Source organism: Rhinopithecus roxellana, chromosome 10 (genome assembly GCF_007565055.1).
Source record: "Rhinopithecus roxellana isolate Shanxi Qingling chromosome 10, ASM756505v1, whole genome shotgun sequence".
NCBI lineage: Eukaryota > Metazoa > Chordata > Mammalia > Primates > Cercopithecidae > Rhinopithecus > Rhinopithecus roxellana.
Window position 1 is genome coordinate 48,557,350 of NC_044558.1, and position 18,886 is coordinate 48,576,235.

The following is an 18,886-nucleotide window of genomic DNA, read 5'->3' on the forward strand; positions in this document are numbered from 1 at the left end:
CAACATGGTGAAACCCCACCTCTACTAAAAATACAAAAATTAGCTGGGCATGGTGGTGGGTGCCCAGCTACTAGGGAGGCAGGAGAAACTCTTGAACTGGGAGGCAGAGGTTGCAGTGAGCCAAGATCATATCATTGCATTCTAGCCTGGGCCACAGAGTGAGACCGTGTCTCAAAAAGAAAAAGAAAAAAAACCTAGAAAGATCTCAAATCTAACACCACAATTAATAGAACTAGAAAACCAAGGGCAAGCAAACCCCAAAGCTAGCAGAAGACAAGAAATAACCAAGATTACAGTAGAATTAAAGTAGATAGAGATATGAAAAACCCTTAAAAATCAGCTAATTCAGGAGCTTGTTTTTTGAAAAAAGATTAATAAAATAGATAGACTGTTAGCTAAACTCATAAAGGAGAAAAGAGAGAAGAATCAAATAAACACAAAAAATCATAAAGAGGATATCATTTGATCCCACAGAAATACAAACAGCCATCAGAGAATACTATAAACACATCTATGCAAATAAAACAGAAAATCTAGAAGAAGTAAATAAATTCCTGAACACATACAGCCTCTCAAGACTGAATCTGAAAGAAGTTGAATCCCTGAATAGACCAATAACAGCTTATGAAATTGAGGCAATAGTAAATAGCCTACCAACGAAAAAAAGCCTAGGACCAGACAGATTTGCAGCTGAATTCTACCAGAGGTATGAAGAGGCACTGGTACCATTTCTTCTGAAACTATTCCAAACAATTGAAAAGGAGGGACCCTTCCCAACTCATCTTTTGAGGCCAGCATCATCCTGATACCAAAACCTTGTAGAGATACAACAACAATAACAAAAAACTTCAGGCCAATATCCCTGATGAACATCGATGCAAAAATCTTCAATAAATACTGGCAAATCAAATGCAGCACATAAAAAAGCTTATCCACCATGATCAAGTCGGCTTCATCCCTGGGATGCAAGGCTGGTTCAACATATGCAAATCAATAAACATAATTCATCACATAAACAGAATTATAAACAATAACCACATGATTATCTCAATAGACATAGGAAAAGGCCTTTGCTAAAATTCAACATCCCTTCATGTTAAAAGCTCTCAATAAACTAGGTATTGATGGAACATACCTCAAAATAAAAAGAACCTTTTGTGACAAACTGACAGCCAATGTCATACTGAATGGGCAAAAGCTGGAAGCATTCCTTTTAACCAGCACAAGACAAGGATGCCCTCTCTTACCACTCCTATTCAACATAGTATTGGAAGTTCTGGCCAGGGAAGTCAGTCAAGAGAAAGAAATAAAGCATATTCAAATAGGAAGAGAGGAAGTCAAACTGTCTCTGTTTGCAGATGACGTGATCCTATATCTAGAAAACCCCATCATCTCAGCCCAAAAGCTTCTTAAGCTGATATACAAATTCAGTGGTCTCAGGATACAAAATCAACATACAAAAATCACAAGGCTTTCTATACACCAACAATAGACAAGCAGAGAGCCAAATCATGAATGAATTCCCATTACGATTGTTACAAAGAGAGTAAAATACCTAGGAATACAGCTAACAAGGGATGTGGAGGACCTCTTCAAGGAGAACTGCAAACCACTGCTCAGGGAAATAAGAGAGAACACAAACAAATGAACAAACATTCCATGCTCATGGATAGGAAGAATCAATATTGTGAAAATGGCCATACTGCCCAAAGTAATTTATAGATTCAATGCTATTCCCATTAAACTACCATTGACGTTCTTCACAGAATTAGAGAAAAGTACTTTAAAATTCATATGGAACCAAAAAAGAGCCCACATAGCCAAGACAATCTTAATAAAGAACAAAACTGGAGGCATCACACTACCTGACTTCAAACTATACAACAAAACTACAGTAACCAAAACAGCATGGAACTGATACAAAAACAGACACATAGGCCAATGGAACAGAATAGAGATCTCAGAAATAAGATTGCATATCTACAACCATCTGATTTTCGACAAATATGACAAAAACGAGCAATAGGGAAAGGATTCTGTGTTGAATAAACTGTACTGAGAGAAATGGCTAGCCATATGCAGAAAATGAAACTGGACCCCTTCCTTACACCTTGTACAAAAATTAACTTATGATGGATTAAAGACTTAAATGTAAAGCCCAAAAATATAAAAACCCTAGAAGAAAATCTAGGCAATACGATTTAGTAAATAGGCACGGGCAAAGGTTTCATGATGAAAACATCAAAAGCAATTGCAACAAAAGGAAAAATTGACAAATGGGATCTAATTAAACCAAAGAGCTTCTACACAGCAAAAGAAACTATCATCAGAGTGAGCAAACAATCTACAGAATGAGATAAAATTTTTGTAATCTATCAATCTGACAAAGTCTAATATCCGGAATCTACAAGGAACTTAAACAAATTTACAAGAAGAAAACAAATAACCCTACTAAAAAGTGGGCAGAGGACTTGAACAGACACTCCTCAAGAGAAGATATATATGCAACGAACAAGCATATGAAAAAAAGCTCAATATCACTGATCATTAGAGAAATGCAAATTAACACCACAATGAGATATCATCTCACACCAATCAGAATAGTGATTATTAAAAAGCAAGAAACAACAGATGCTATTGAGGCTGTGGAGAAACAGGAACACTTTTACACTGTTGGTGGGAATGTAAATTAGTTCAACCATTGTGGAAGACAACGTGGTGATTCCTCAGAGACCTAGAGCCAGAAATACCATTTGACCCAGCAATGTCATTACTGGATATATACCCAAAGGAACATCAATCATTCTATTATAAAGATACATGCATGCATATGTTCATTGCAATACTATTCACAATAGCAAAGATAGAGAATCAACACAAATTCCCACCAATGATAGACTGGATAAAGAAAATTATATATATATCTGCCATGGAATACTATGCAGCCATAAAGACGAAGGAGATCATGTCCTTTGCAGGAAAATGGATGGAACCCAAAGCCATTATCCTCAGCAAATTGATGCAGGAACAGAACACCAAACACCACATGTTCTCACTTATAACTGGGAGCTGAACAATGTGAACACATAAACACAGGGAGGGAAACAACACACACTGGGGCCTGATGGGGTTGGCGGGGTGTGGGGAGGGAGACTATCAGGACAAATAGCTTATGCATGTTGGGTTTAATACCCAGGTAATGGGTTGATAGGTGCAGCAAACCACAACAGTACATGTTTACCTATGTAACAAACCTAAATGTCTTGCACATGTATCCAGGGACTTAAAATAAAGCAAAATAAAATAAAAAGGCATATGGCCAACTTATCCCCAGTCCTCCAGCTTACAGTCAGCCAATTGTCAGATAATGACTGAGTTGATTTCGGACACATGAGTAAGCCCAACCGAGTCAAGAAGAATGAGCCAAAAACAAATTGCCAATCCACAGAAATGTGAACTAAATAAATGTTTCTTCTTTAAGTCACTAAGTTTTGGGGTGGTTTGGTGTATTTGCCTACTGCATGTAGGACAGTTTTCCTGCCTCAGCTGTTTCTCACATCGCTTTGTGAAATGGTCTTGTTGACTTATCTCCATGGCATGTGTCTATTCGGTTGGTCTGTTTGGTTTCCTGAGTTTTGATCACAAAGTATTTATAGAGTATTTATTGCGTGTTAGGTACCAAGCTAGGGGATGGGGATAGTATAAGTTAATAACATGTACGTAACCTTGGGTTGTGTGGAATGAATTCTGTGCTTCCTTCTGTTCACCTGATTACATGAAAATATTCTGTAAATGTTTTTAAAAAACACTTAAAAGATAAATGAGAGATACATTATTGCCTAAGTTAGAAATAAATTGGTTAGCATCAAATAAAATAAGAGGAGACAAGTGGGGATGAGTGGCTTGTAGGTAGCACTCCCACAAGCTATGAACTATGAACTAGGACTCATAAGTTTTAATTTAATTATTATAATACTGTATCTTGCAGAACACTGAGGGGAGCCAGAGCTAATTTTTCTCCTTACTCTGTCTCTCCTACTAATCTCTTCTCTTTGTTGTTACCAATGAACCCAGGTTCTCTGGCTAAAGTCTTTCCCATATCCAGATCCAAATGAGTTTGATCTCCCTGTGATACAGGAGATCACATGTTTTACTAGTGGTGTTGGTGGCAGAAAGAGAGGAGACTGGGAAAACAAAAACAAAAACAAAAACAAAAATAAGCCAAACAAAAATCAATGACTGACTTTGACTTTAGATAGATCTGGTTTGAATCTCAGCTCCAATGTGTAATAACAGGAAGGTTGTCTGATCTGATTTTTTTTCATGTGTTAAATGGGTTTATATCATCTGCTTCATGAGATGTTGTGGGGATTTGAGGTAAGGAGTTAGGATATCATACAAAGCCTCTGGCAGAAAGCTTGAAGTGCTCCAAAGGCTCTCCACCATGGCTGATGGGAATACAAAATGGCATAGACACTTTAGAAAATACTTCTTGTTTTTAAGTTAAACATACCCTACCCTATGATCCAGTCATTTCATTTCTAGGTAGTAACCCAAGAGCAATGAAAACATAGATTCACCCAAAGCCTTCTTTACAAATGTTCATAGCAGTTTTATTTTTAATATCCCAAAACTAGAAGTAACCCAAATGTTCAGTAAGAGGTGAATGGTTACAGAAGTTGTGGTATATCTACAATGTGAAATACTACTTGGAAGTAAAAAAGAATGACCTATTGCTATGTACTATAACACAGATGATCTGAAAATAATTATGCCAATGGAAAGAAGCCTGACAAAAAAGAACACATAAAATATTATTCAATTTATATAAACTGGAAAATGCAAACTATAGTAATGGAAACTAGATCAGTGGATGCTACAGACAGGACTGGAAGAAGATATGGATTATAAATGGGCATGAGATAACTTTTGGGGGAATGGAAACATTCGGCATTTTGACTGGTGGTGGCTTCACGGATATGCCCATATGTCAAAACTCATCAAAATGTACCCTTTAAATACATGCAGTTAATTGTATGTCAATTATACTTCACTAAAGTAATTTTCTATAAAAGGCAAAAAAGAAAAAGCCTGACATGTACCAAAGTGATATTTTAGTGAACAGAACATGGAAAACTATGATAGAGTTACAATCCAGTTAAGTTCAGTATTTAAAGAAATTATTTTTTACTGCTTAGACTTGAGGAGGATGGCAATTTAAACAAATACGGCTATTCCTCAACTTGTGCCTCACTTTATTGCAGCGGTCCCCAACCTTTTCGGCACCAGAGACTGGCTTCATGGAGGACAATTGTTTTCAATGGACCGTTGGTGGGGGATGATCACCAGGCATTAGATTCTCATAAGGAGCTCACAACCTGGATCCCTTGCATGTGCGATTTGCAATAGGGTTCGGGCTCCTATGAGAATCTAATGCCACAGCTGATCTAACAGGAGATGGAGCTCGGGCGGTAATGCTCATTTGCCCACAGTTCACCCCTGCTGTGAGGTTGGGTTACTAACAGGGAGGGAACCAGTCCCTGGGGGTTGGAGACCCCTCCTTTACTGCACTTTGCAAATGCTGTTTTTATTTATTATTATAGTTTTATTTTATTTTTATAAATTTAAGGTTTGTGGTAACCCTGTGTTGAACAAGTTCCTCAGTGCCATTTTTTCAGCAGCATGTGCTCATTTCATGTCTCTGTGTTAGATTTTGGTAATTCTCACAGTATTTCAGACTTTTTCATTATTCTTGTATCTGTTATGGTGGTCTGTGATCACTGGTCTTTGATGTTACTATTATAATTGTCTTAGGATGCAATGAACTGTGCCCATGTAAGATGGAAAACTTAATTAATAAATGTTGGGTGGTTCTGATTGTTTCGCCAACTGGCTGTTCCCCCAACTCCCTTTCTGTCCTGGGGTCTCCCTATTCCCTGACCTAATATTGAAATTAGGCCCATTAATAACCCTACAGTGGTCTGTAAGTGTTCAAATGAAAGGAAGAGTCTCATGTCTCTCACTTTAAATCAAAAGCTAGGAATGATTAAGCTTAGTGAGGAAGGCATGTCAAAAGCTGAGAACTAGGCCTCTTGAGCCAAACTGATAGCCAAGTTGTGAATGCAAAGGAAAAGTTCAAGAAGGAAATGAAAAGTGCTACTCCGGTGAACACACAAATGATAAGAAAGCAAAACAGTCTTATTGCTGACATAGAGAAAGCTTTGGTGGTCTAGATAGAAGATCAAACAAGTCACAACATTCCTTTTAGCCAGGGTCTAATCCAGAGCAAAGCCTTAACTCTCTTCGATTCTATAAAGGCTGAGAGAAAGGTAAAAAATCTTCAGAAGAAAAATTTGAAACTAGCAGAGTTTGGTTCATGAGATTTAAAGAAAGAAGCTGTCTCCATAATATACAAGTCCAAGGTGAAGCAGCAAGTCCTTAGGTAGAAGCTGCAGCAAGTTATCCAGAAGATCTAGCTAAGATCATTGATGAAGGTGGATACACTAAACAACAGATTTTCAATGTAAATAAACATCCTTATATTGGAAGAGGATGACATCTGGGACTTTCCCTGCTAGAGAGAAGTCAGTGCCTGGCTTCAAAGCTTCAAAGGACAGGGTGACTCTCTTGTTACAGGATAATGCAGCTGGTGACTTTAAGTTGGAACCAATGCTCATTTGCTATTCTGAAAATCATATGGCCCTTAAGAATTATAATAAATCTACTCTGCTTGTGTGTTATAAATGGAAAAAGAAAGCCTGATATCAGCACATTTGTTTACAGCATATTTTATTAAATATTTTAAGCCTACTGTTGAGAGCTACTGGCTCCACAAAAAGATTCCTTTCAAAATACTTATTAACAATACACTTGGTCATCCAACAGCTCTGATGAAGATGTCCAAGAAGGTTAATGTTGTTTTCATGCCTGCTAACACATCTGTTCTGTAGCCCACAGGTCAAGGAGTAATTTTGGCTCCAAGTCTTCTTATTTAAGAAATGCATGTTGCTAGGCTACATCTGTCCTAGATAACGATTCCTCTGATGGATCTGGGCAAAGTAAATTGAAAAGCTTCTGGAAAGCATTCACCATTCTAGATGCCAGAAGAGTTGCTTCTGTGGATGAGCAAATAAAGTAGGTTTTTTGAGATGGAATCTACTCATGGTGAAGATGCCGTGAATATTGTTGAAATGACAACAAAGGCTTTAGAATATTTCATAAACCCGACTGATAAAGCAGTGGCAGAGTTGAGAGTACTAACTCCAATTCTGAAAGAAGTTCTACCGTGGATAAAGTGCTATCAAGCAGCATTGTATGCTACAGATAAATCTTTTGTGAAAGGAAGAGTCAATGGACACAGCAAACCTCATTATTGTCTTATTTTAAGAAATCGCCACAGCAATTCTAACCTTCAACAACCACTACCCTGATCCATTAGCAGCCATCAGCACTGAAACAAGACTTTCCACCAGCAAAAAGATTAGGAATCGCTGAAGGCTCAGATGATCATTGCACTTTTTTTTTTTTTAAAAAGCATTAAACCATTTTTAAGGAAAGATATGTACATTTTTAAGACAAAATGCTATTGCATACCTAATAGACTGCAGTATGGTGTAAAGATAACTTTCACATGCGTTGAGAAACCAGAAAAATTGTGTGACTCACTTTATTGCAATATTTATGGAGGTTTGGAACCAACCTGCCACATTTTTGAGGCATGCCTGTAGAAGGTAGCAAGTATCAACAAAAAATTTCTGTTAAATTAGGAGAATATTTGCTACTTTGTTTCCTTTGAAGAGAATCCAAAAGATTTTGTTTTGTCTAGGGGAGGCTGGAAATAGGAATATCTTGATATAAAAATTATTGGGAATTATTTACAAAAAGCACAGAGGTTATTATAGAATTTCAGCATCATATGACATTGGATAAGAAATTTTGTGATATTTTGTAATTAATTTATATATCTGTTCTCTTTACTTTTTCATGTTTGTGAAAACATAGTGGGGTTAATTAGAAAAATAAGGCTGAAAATGTCCAACACTTAAACAATACAAGTAAAGTTTTAACAATATGACAAAACTATAGATTCCTCTACAACCACAAAAAGTTAATGAATTAGAAGCTAGAAAGATTATAATGTATACTTTATGTTTTTTTGTGTGTGTGCGTGTGTGTGTGTAAAAATAAAGCCAATGTTCTAAAGTGATTTTGTAAGTGACTTCTTTCTAGTACAGAGTCCAAGTTCTCAATGTCATTCCTGCTTGAATTTCATCACTCTCTTTAGCACAGCAGACAGAAAATTACTGTAAGATTTGCAGTGAAACAGTGCCAAGTGTTTCAAAATGTGAACGTTGCTTTCCTGGATATAAGTTACTATGTAAGTGGAATGAAATATTTAATCAGATGGCATAAATCTTTTGAAAGAGACTATCTGAGAGTTCCTTGGAAACAAATGATTCCTGTATACTACCAGACCAAGTCAAATCTGCCATAGAACAATTAGTTACAGTAAAACTTGCCTTATTTAGTTTTGGCGCTTTGTTTTAAATGATTTCAACTAGTCTCAGTTATTAAAAAAAAACATTCTTTTCTTTCTTTATGACTATGCTAGTTTAGATTATCAAGTTAAAATAGAACTGCTCCAAAAATTCAGAGTGAATGGAAGGGTGTTTAGTAATAACTTTAACACATATTTCACAATTTTTGAACATACAGAAACATTTGAAAGCAAATCCCCAGCTCAAATAGTAAGTTCACAAACATCTAAATGTTAAGGTTACAGATGGGACCGAGCTTGACTCAGACTGATTTAACAAAACTTTATAAAATTGGTGGAGCTATTTTTTATAAAAATGACCACCTCGACATAATTAAATTACTTGATGCATTTTAGATACAAAATATGGTTGATTTACTAAGCATGTTAAGATAAAATAGCTAAGTGAAGCATATATTCTATATTTCTTTGTATATATGGTAGGTAGTATTACTTCTATTTTATAGCTGGTGAAGAGAGCTGGTGATACCTAATTTGTCAATGGTTTCAGTGAATCACAGCTATATAAAAGCACAGACCTTTAGAAGTGGAAGGAATTTAGCTATCTTGACCATTATCGGTCTAGTTGAAAAAGAGGTATGAAAACTGGCTCCAAAACCAGATTTTTGAGTTATCCTTCCTTGTAAAGGACTTGTAAGATTTCCTGGGTGAGCATTCCCTTTCTTTTTTCAGATTTTCTTTTTCTGAATTTATTCTTACTATTTATTCATTTTTGAATAGTCTTCTAATCACTAGATAAAGGTTTTGTTCATTTCCAAACATGATCAAAGTGAGACTGAGAAGACCCTTCATTTGAGCTCATATGCACAGCGCTTAAACCAACACCCAATTTGACCAAACATGTAAGGACATGACCTTCCAGCGTCACGAATATCACTACGTTCCTTTAACAAGGGCTTTGCTTAATAGGGTTGCAGTGAAAATCCTCCCTCTAAATTCTTGAGAAGTTGTAATTTGTAAAAATACAAATTCTCTGAAACCACATACTGTTTTCTTTTTCTTTACGGAGAGAAACTGGTCTGTTACATCCAGTAAAGCGTTCTAATCCGGATGACCCTCTAGAGGGAGACATAGTCCAGCTTTTATACCAATTGCCTCCTCATCTTTTACTGTCTCGTTCTTTTTCTGCAGGACCGTTGTTTGCTCTCAACGGCAGTTACTGGGGCTAACAGAACTGGCTCTTGGGAGAGAGAGGCGAGGCAACGCCGCCTGGCCCTGCCATTCCATTGTACTGCTTAACTCAACCTGGAGTGTCAGAGCCTGTTCTCCTCCTGCATTCTTGCTGCACTGTATGGGGGAGCCAAGTCACTCTGTACTCACTGGACAGCCAGGCTGGGTGGAAGAGGGTTCTGGAGTGGAGCAGGGGGCTCTGCCCTTTATGGCGACTTTCTAAAAGATTAGCATCAGTGTCTTTTGACAGTACAACATCTGGGGTGGGACGCGGAGAGGAGGCTTTGCTTGCTAAACGGCTCCTTTCTCCGCTGGTGATCTGGATTTGTTTCCTCGGCCCCCTCCCCCCGCTCCTTTCTTTCTCCCCTCCCGCCTTTAGCGAAGTGACACAGGCGACACCTGCTTGCTTGTGTTCGATGTTGGAACTCGCACCTTCTCGGTGGTGACGGTGCCAGGGCACTGCTGCCAGGGGGACATCGGCGGGTTTCCCTTCCTTCCAGCTCACGATGCCTAGAAGGGCAGCGGGTGGACTGCATGGAGCTCTGCCCGCAGCACTTCGAGGCGGGATTGAGGGGCTGAAGCTGGCCAGGAGTTGCTGCTAAGTGGATTCGAGTGGAAGGCGCAGAGTCTCCGCGAGGGTACAGCGGGGACCTATCTGCGAGCAGTGGGAACAGTGGCACCTGGCCGAGGGACGCGGGCGTCTGGCGGGGGGACATCGGCTGAGCTCAGAGCCTCTCCTCCTTCCTGTCCCGAGCTTCCCAGCAACTCCACTACGTTGGAGACCCGGTACCTGCGAGAGCCAGGGAACTCGAGAAGTGCGTGGCCGAGGCTGCTTTCCTGAAGGTGAATCATTCCATCCAATTGCCTTTCCCCGGAGAACAAGAGGGAGGGCGGGAGAGAGGGAACGGAGGATGTGTGAGTGTGTGTGTGTGTGAGAGGGAGAGACGACGTGAGGCGAGAAGAAAAGTCTTTACTCGGCCTTAAAAGCAAACAAATCAGAGATGGAATAAGAGCGGTAATTGCTGCAAGACCGCCTTGATTCTTGCAGTCCAGAGAGCTGAGCGCACCGCGAGCATCCGGGGAGGACAGCAGGCGACCGCGGGCGCTGCCAAGGGCTGCGGGACTTTGGCTTTTCTTCAGTAAACAAATATTTTGATTACTTTGACATTGTGGAATAAAGAAGCGAGGAGAAGGATCAGGCTCACCTTCACCCGCTTTAGGGGGATTCCAGTTTGGATGTCAAGAGATTCCTGAACCCTCTTTGCCATCGGAGGAGGAAACACATCCACACACGCGCGCGCACACTCGCACGCTCAGGGCCACACTCACACGCCGCCCTCCACGAGCTCACAGCACCAGACTTCGGTTCCCTATGCCCCTGGATGGTGACGGCGGATTGGCATCTTGGAAGCGATGCGAGAGCGATAAGGCTGGCGCCGGCCCGCAAAAACTGCAGGAGCATCGCTAGGTGTTGCCGCCACCTGGAAGCGGGGCTGCAGGTAGGTGCAAGCCGCGCCTCGGGTCGCCGGCCAGTGCTGGGGACCGGAGCCGCAACTGTAGGACCGCGGACCCGGAAGCCCCCGTGTGCACACGGCTCCCCTCCCCTTTCTCGGGGATCCGGGACTGTAGGGGGATGGCCCGGGGAAGGCGAGAGGTGAGGGCAGATGTGGGGCCATCGGCCGGCGTCTCTCCCTCGCGGGCGGTCAGGGTAGGGGCGGAGTAGAGGGGCGCAGAGAGGGGATCAGAGCATGAGAAAGAAGTCTCCGTGAGCGGTGCCCTCCCTCTCTGCCCCATTTCTCCTAATACAAACGACCAGGTTGAGGATCAAAGTGGGTTTTAATTCGATTCCTTACCCAGACCCATCCTGGCTGGTAACCATTTTGGACTCTTAATTAGGAGTTGGGGGTCGCGTTCCAGGGAAGATCAATGGGATGTGTCAGGTCATCTTTCTGAAATCCCTACTTTTTGTCCGCTTCTGATTAGTTAATTCTCAGGCCTGCTTGCAGAAGGTGAGTATTTCAGTGAGACTATTGATTTCTCCACCTCTAACTATTTTCATAAAAAATCAAACTGATAAATTCCAGAGCCTCATCTATGTAAGGTTTATTTAGATTTGGGATGGGGCGTTTTCTTACTGAATGAAATAAAGCTTTTGTAAAGGCTACTACGAGAGAGCTTTAGTACATGATCCTCTTAACGAATAGCTTTCAGAATAAGAATGGCTTCGGGAAACTACTGGATTTTTTATTTCTTTCCGGGTAAATGTCTCCCAGATTTTGCTACTAATACACGGGTTTTCTGCTAACTGCTTTGCCATCCCTTCCCCCTTCAATTCTAGAAGGCCGGGTGCCTACCAAGAAGTTTTTTCTTTGGGCTACTGATCTTCACTTATCAATGGGGGAACGTGTTATTTTCAGAAACTGGCTTTGCAAAGGAAAGTTTGAGATCCGTCGCCCTCTTTCTCTAAGAACTGCAGGTCGAGTTATCCTGTCTGAAAAGGAAGAAACATAGGCGCTCGCAGAGCCTTCGGGTGGACGCGAGGTTTCTCTATTGAGTATTCCACGTCTTGACCGAGTGTTAAACAATTGCCTGAAGCGTTTGGAATCAAATGTGTAGTAATGTTACTACAGCGGCTACTCTCTCTTCACCTTTGCTGCGTGAGTTTGGCTTATTATTACAATAATAGAGAGAGAGGGAAAAAAATCCTCGTTTCGTGAGTGTGAAATCCCCTCTTGGATTTTGCAAAATGATTCGTGGAGAAAAAAACCTTAAACACCGCACACAAAAAAGCAAACTCGTAAGCGACCTTTACTCTGAAGTGTCCCCAAAGTACTTGGTAGTGTAGGAGGATCCTTCACACAGGACAGGATGAATTTCAATTACTATTGACTGAATGATAATTATCTGATTCTTGTCTTCTCAACTAGATTGTTTTAAACATCAACATTCGGAGTTATCAATTAACACTCTCAAACTGCTTTATTAGGCATATAAGTTAAGACAAATGAGCAATTAATTTAAGATTTTTTGTGTAAAGTGCTAAACCAAAATAACTAGGAAAGGAGATTAAAAACACTTCTAAAGCTTTAAAAATCAGAGGATTAAGATTAATTGTACTTACCTCAGCCTTTCCGTGTTTGCATTTGTACTCTCAGACTGACTAATCATTTGCAATATCAAAATTGGCACCTAATATCCTATATTTCAAATAAAAGATCAGACATGTTTGTCTCTTTCCTTACTTTATTTTGTTCTGGATCTCATCCTGAGTCAATTGTTTGAGTTGACTTTTCTTTTTGGAATCTTAATTTTTAAAACCACCAGTAGCCACTTAAAGGCCATCAGTTACCACACTGGAGCTTATAAATATTTTCATTTTCCTAATTTTCAATAAAAAAGTTAGATTGTATTATTTATAGATAGTAAAAGTCTGTGAGGTCAATGTCACTGCTAACTGAATACTTAGGCACAGGGAATATTTTAAGAGGCAAATGGCTTTAGTGTGTTGTTTTATTCAGATTAGGCATTTTTTTATGTTAAAATCTTGATTCTTTTCTTGCCTTTAAAAAATTTAGTACTTTAGGATGCCTGAATTCATATTTATGTAGAGTGCTATGATATGTGTCTCTTAAAGATGAACCCAGAATTTTTGATGTTAAAGCAAATGCCTATATAATGCTACAGGTTCTGCTAGAGGGGAATTAAGGCTTCTAATTATATGTGATATCTCATTAGAAAAATATTAGCTATTTTAACAATGACAAATTGGAGAATGAAGATTCATTGAGATGCCTAAGGATTTATGTCAAAATAGATTACATATTGCTTAGAGATGGCAATATGGTATTTACTAACCAACAAGTTATAAAATGTGATGACATGGCTATAAAAAGATCTGCTTTTAGATATGGCCAGTTTTCCTATAGAAAAATTTATAAAATGATAAAATTTAGGGGGCGGTAGAAAAAATTTAAAAATTATTTTATATTTTATCAGAAAATGTTAGTAGCCCTGGATCCAGTGTCTTCAATACAGTATTTTGATGATAATTTTAAAATGTATTTTTGTGTTAAAATACGCATTTAAGATTGATTTATCACTAATTGCAAGTTATGGATTACCTTATACAGGAAGGATAAGATGTGTATCTTTGAGATTTCTCAGTCATTTCTTATCTTGGCCTCTAAGAAAAGGTACGGTCAGATTGCACCTAAGTTCAGCAATCACTGCAAACTGATGAACATTTGCTGACGAACTCTCTAATGCATGTCCCAAACAAGGAATGTTCCAAAGTGTCATCAGTTATTTCTAATATATTTGAAAAGATGAAACAACCCGCGTGCAAACAGTTCAGTGCCCCTGCTTTTACTTCTGCAGTATTTTATTAGGGATGCCTCATTAAGTCACATTTTTCTGCAGCTGTTTTGTTCATTGAAGATTCAAGTAAAAATAAGGAACTTTACTGTGCAATGCAGTTTTGTCTTCTTGGTGAAAAATCACAACTTGGGGTAAAATAATCATTCAAGCCGTCATCCCCTTTGATCTATGTCTGACATTTGCAAATGCAATTCATCAACTGTTATTAGTAGGCCTTCATCAAAACAAAGAGAAGAATTGCATTAACACAGACTGCTGCTAGATATGAAGGCCAAACCAGCTGCATCAACTTCATATCTGGCCACATGCTTGCACAAAATTTCACATGAAATAGCTTGCTTTTGGACCACTGATTTTATAATGCCATGTGATATGATGAATTTGCCATTTTGTTTGAAAATTCTTTGGTTAACTTTATTTTGAACTTCTTTGAGCATATTGAACTACTTAATTATTCCATTGAAAGAGAATAAATAATTTCACATTGAGTTACCATTAGTCTTTAGAAAACTGTTTTACTTTAGGTTCGGAGCACAGTCTGAAACAGGAGATTGACAGGTGAGCCTAGCAAACAGAGACATAGAAGTTAGTTTCTGTTTTTTAATTGTCATTGGCCACTGACTTATTGGGTAATTTTTAGAAGGTCTGATTTTGTTCATTCAATGCAGTGATTCATTCAGTGCAGTGTCGTTGTCAATGAAATAAAACAAACAATTCTTGTCTTCTACTTAATCTTACAGAAATTTTAAGAGGATAAGTTAGACTTATTGGAATGTGAAAGTATTTAAATATATTTCTCTGTAGTATCTAACAATATAGTCTCTGTATCTATAAATATATGCACATGCATACGTACATACATACATATGCTTTAAATGACACCCGTGTAAAATATTGGTTTTATGTAACAGGGTGATCAGAACAACTTTGTGGAATGTCTACCTTTTTAGGTGCATAGTTTTTCCACTATTTTCCATGATTTGACCTGCAGTACAACTATATCCATAGTACAACAAGGTCATTTATAACTTAGTTTTACTGTTTGAGCCATTGTTAATACATTCTGTTTTTCTCATGAATTTTTCTTTTGGAGATACTTTTATTTACTAGGCTACAAACGCAAAAAAAAAAAAAATCATTTTTGCCCTCAATGTGGAGACACTTTGTGATGTTTTTATTGACACTACAACTGGGAATTTTGACACATTTTAAACTCTGAATGTATCTGTGTGCTGTCTTTATTGAATATAAACCTCCATAGTCAATGTACAAACTATGTATTACATTGGAGTGTACTATTCTCATTTAAAATGGTATCTACAAAATTGCCAGAAATATGTTGATATTATACTCCAAATTTATGTTAGCTTTCCAAAATCCACCTGTTTCCAGTGTGTATACCACATGGATATGTTGGATTTTATCCTATGCTGTAATATTAGGCAAGCTAGTCAGTGGAATACTTAGACAATTGATTGGTATTGCCATTGGAAAACATAAAGTTTCTAGTTTACTTGGAAATCAGATGAGAAGTAAATATTTAAGCTACAAAAAGAATACTCTATTTTGTTCAGTGGTTCATGTGGAGTGTGAGATATATAACTAAGGAATCAGAGCTTGTGTGTTTATATTAGATAAAGTCCTTTTAATCACTTCCTTCAATCTCCTAAGTTACTTCATAGTAGCTGTAATTGTTTTATGATTTCCCCTGAATGGCTAGTTAGCAAAGTTACATCTCCCTTTCCCCAGCAATAGTACAAACATAGTCATTCAATTAAATTTATATTTGTATTGCTTCTGTTATATGGTAGCTTTATGCAGTAGACTTTGGAAACTCTTTACAGAAAGATTCAATAATATGATAATGTTGCATTCTAGCAATTACGGTGATAGGCTGGATTTAGTAATTTGACAAAATGAAGACAGCCAGCTGAACAAGTCTCCTGTACTATGTAAAGCTAACTCTCTAGATGAAGCCTGGAAAGTTCAAAGTAGTTTTTGATGAATGCAAGGTTTGTTTTACTAAATATAAATAAATATATATATATATATTTGCTGCTACGAACTAATCACTGTATAATTGCATGCATGTGAATGGGCAACTGTGTTGCCCTTTAAAGGTCATGCAAAGATTCTACACCTTTCCATTTTCAGTGTTAATTGCCTATGGCCTCCTGTAGCTGCATGTGGAACTTTCTGTTGAGTTTAATAGTACGGAAAAACACTTCGGCTTTCTTTGGGTGGATTATGCAGCTCTTTATAAACAAGTCTATGAAAATAAATTATAGTGGGTACTAGAACAGAAGATTTTTGTAAAGGTTCATTTGTGCTTTGCAATTAAAGTTTTCAAACCAGAATGTCCTGGGCTACAAGGAGACAGATTCTTTCTGGTGCAAAAAAACTGATCATTCAAAATTATTGTCTATATCTGAAAACTCTGCCATGGTTTTAAAAGGGTTATGTGGTTATAGGAATTTTAATAGCAAACTTCCACCTAGTGATAGAACAAAGAGACTTGTTAAAATATATTCTTTGAGAGGGCAGGCCTTCCAGTACCCTACAAACAGTAGGGCATTATGTATTGATGGAATGAATTTGTAACTTCTCAGATCAGTCAAGAATTTAGAAATGACCCTTCATATTACTTGAGAAAAACAACATTTACACTTATATTTTTATCTTTATTAGCTTACAGACAGTTCTAACTTCACAGAGGCACTCTCCAGTACTATTTTATTTAAAGTAGGAAACCTGGTTACTGTTACCATTTCTTTCTTAGTTTGGTTTTACCTTGTTATAGTTGTATGGTAAATGGCATACTCACATTTGTTGGTGCCAGAGTGTTTAGAAAATTTCTCAGAAATGGCTATCAGACAAGTCAGTAGCTGTGACCTGGTCTTGCTTGCTGTTTGGGTTCTCCAGCTTTGTTTGTATTTTCTTTGGAAAGTTGAGTAAAATCGAGTGAGATAGCTCTAACTTTAGTTCTTTTTTACAGCGTAGAAAGAGAAAGGAGGTAGACAATCCACACTTCAGTGAAGCAATTCAAAGGCCAAGGGGAGAATGAGAGGGCGTTGAAATGTCATCCTCCACAAAACAGAGGCCCCATTTTGGAAAACTTTAAGGAAAAAATTTAACCTAATTTTTAAAAGTTTAGTTCTTGGACTAAACCTAATGACTGTTATATGACAATTTTTTTTCCCCGCTAAGATATGTATGTATTTAAACATTATTGCAAACCCCTATTAGACGGATAATTGGCATGCTTATAAATATACATTCAGAATTGGGTCAGAATTTATACTTTTCTAGTTGAAGATATATTTGCTCCTTCCATCATTTGTTGAGTGGTTAAAATTCATTAGCTTGCTATTCGGGTTAGCAGATAAATTTTGAAATTGACTATTATAAAACCAGTGTGGTACAGTGGCAAGAGTTCTGGAGATGCTTTTGTAGCTCTAACAATAAATAACCATGTGGCCACAAAAACCACTTTATTTCTCTGTGCCTCAGTTTCTCAGCAACATATTTCTTCAGTGGAATTTTTAAGACAATAAAAAAGGTGTTTTTTCAGCCAGGCCTGGTGGCTTATGCCTGTAATCCCAGCACTTTGAGAAGCTGAGGTGAGAGGATCACTTGAGTCTAGGAGTTCAAGACCATCTGGGCAACATTATGAAACCCTGCCTTTACCAAAAAAAAAAAAAAAAAAAAAAAAAAAAAAAAAAAAAAAAAAAAAAAAATTGCCAGGTGTGGGGGGTGTGTGCCTGTAGTCCCAGTTACTTGACAGGCTGAGAGGTGGGAGGATCACTTGAGCCTGGGAGGTCACAGCTGCATTGAGCTATGATCACGCCATGCACTCCAGCCTGGGCGACAGAGTAAGACTGTGCCAAAAAAAAAGTACTTTTTTTCCGTATGTTTCGACCCACTAAGTATCATGGCATGGAAGTGCGACAATATAGCGTGACATATTTAACCTTAAGGAGCTTCCCTTTTAGTTAGGAAGTCAAGGAATATCTAGCAGATAGTTCCTGGCATTTAAATGCCTCATATATGCTTTCCAATAGATAAGTAATCTGTTATATGACAGTTGTTTCCTGCTAAGATACATATACATTTAAGCATTATTGCAAACCCTTTTTAGACTGATAATTGGTGTGCCTATAAATATACATTCAGAATTGCTCAAAATTTATACTTTTCTAGTTGAAGATATATTTGCTCCTTCCCTCATTTGTTGAGTGGTTAAAATTCATTAGCTTGCTATTTGGGTTCTTCAGCTTTCTAAGATCGAGATGGAGATGATGATGATGATGATGATGATGATTACGGTGATGACTAAAGGCTATAGACCTTGGGACATAACACTGAATCAGATTTAATCTTATAATTTAGTAATGTTGCTTTATCTGCATGATGCTGCTTTGTTGTAAAACAAGTTGTGATAGGTCACGGGTCTCAGGTTTTTTAGGGTTACATGTCTTTGCTCTATTGATGGCTTTCATAGTCATTGAAATAAAATTAGTTTGATAGACTAAGCTAGCAAATAAATAATCTTCATGTATTATATGATAATTAAACACATTCATTCAAAATCTATGTATGAATTTTGAGAATTTATAATCCTTTGAAAAGTCTGTTCATTTATTCTTTAAGTATTTATTGGGAACCGTCTTAATCAGTTTGAGCTGCTATAATAAAAATACCACAGATTGACTGGGTGCAGTGGCTCACGCCTATAATCCCAACACTTTGGGAGGCTGAAGTAGGTGGATCACTTGAGCCCAA

The 18,886-nt window shown here is 38.1% G+C and overlaps 1 protein-coding gene across 1 annotated transcript in view; it reads left to right on the forward strand.

The window, feature by feature from the left end:
- The first annotated feature begins 9,640 nt into the window (after window positions 1-9,640).
- The window catches only part of TAFA2 (TAFA chemokine like family member 2), a 540,390-nt gene continuing 531,144 nt past the window's right edge, over window positions 9,641-18,886 (forward strand). Inside the window, exon 1 of the mRNA XM_030938928.1 lies at window positions 9,641-11,226. The gene's annotated coding sequence lies outside the window, so the exon portion shown is untranslated. The remainder of the gene's footprint in view (window positions 11,227-18,886) is intronic.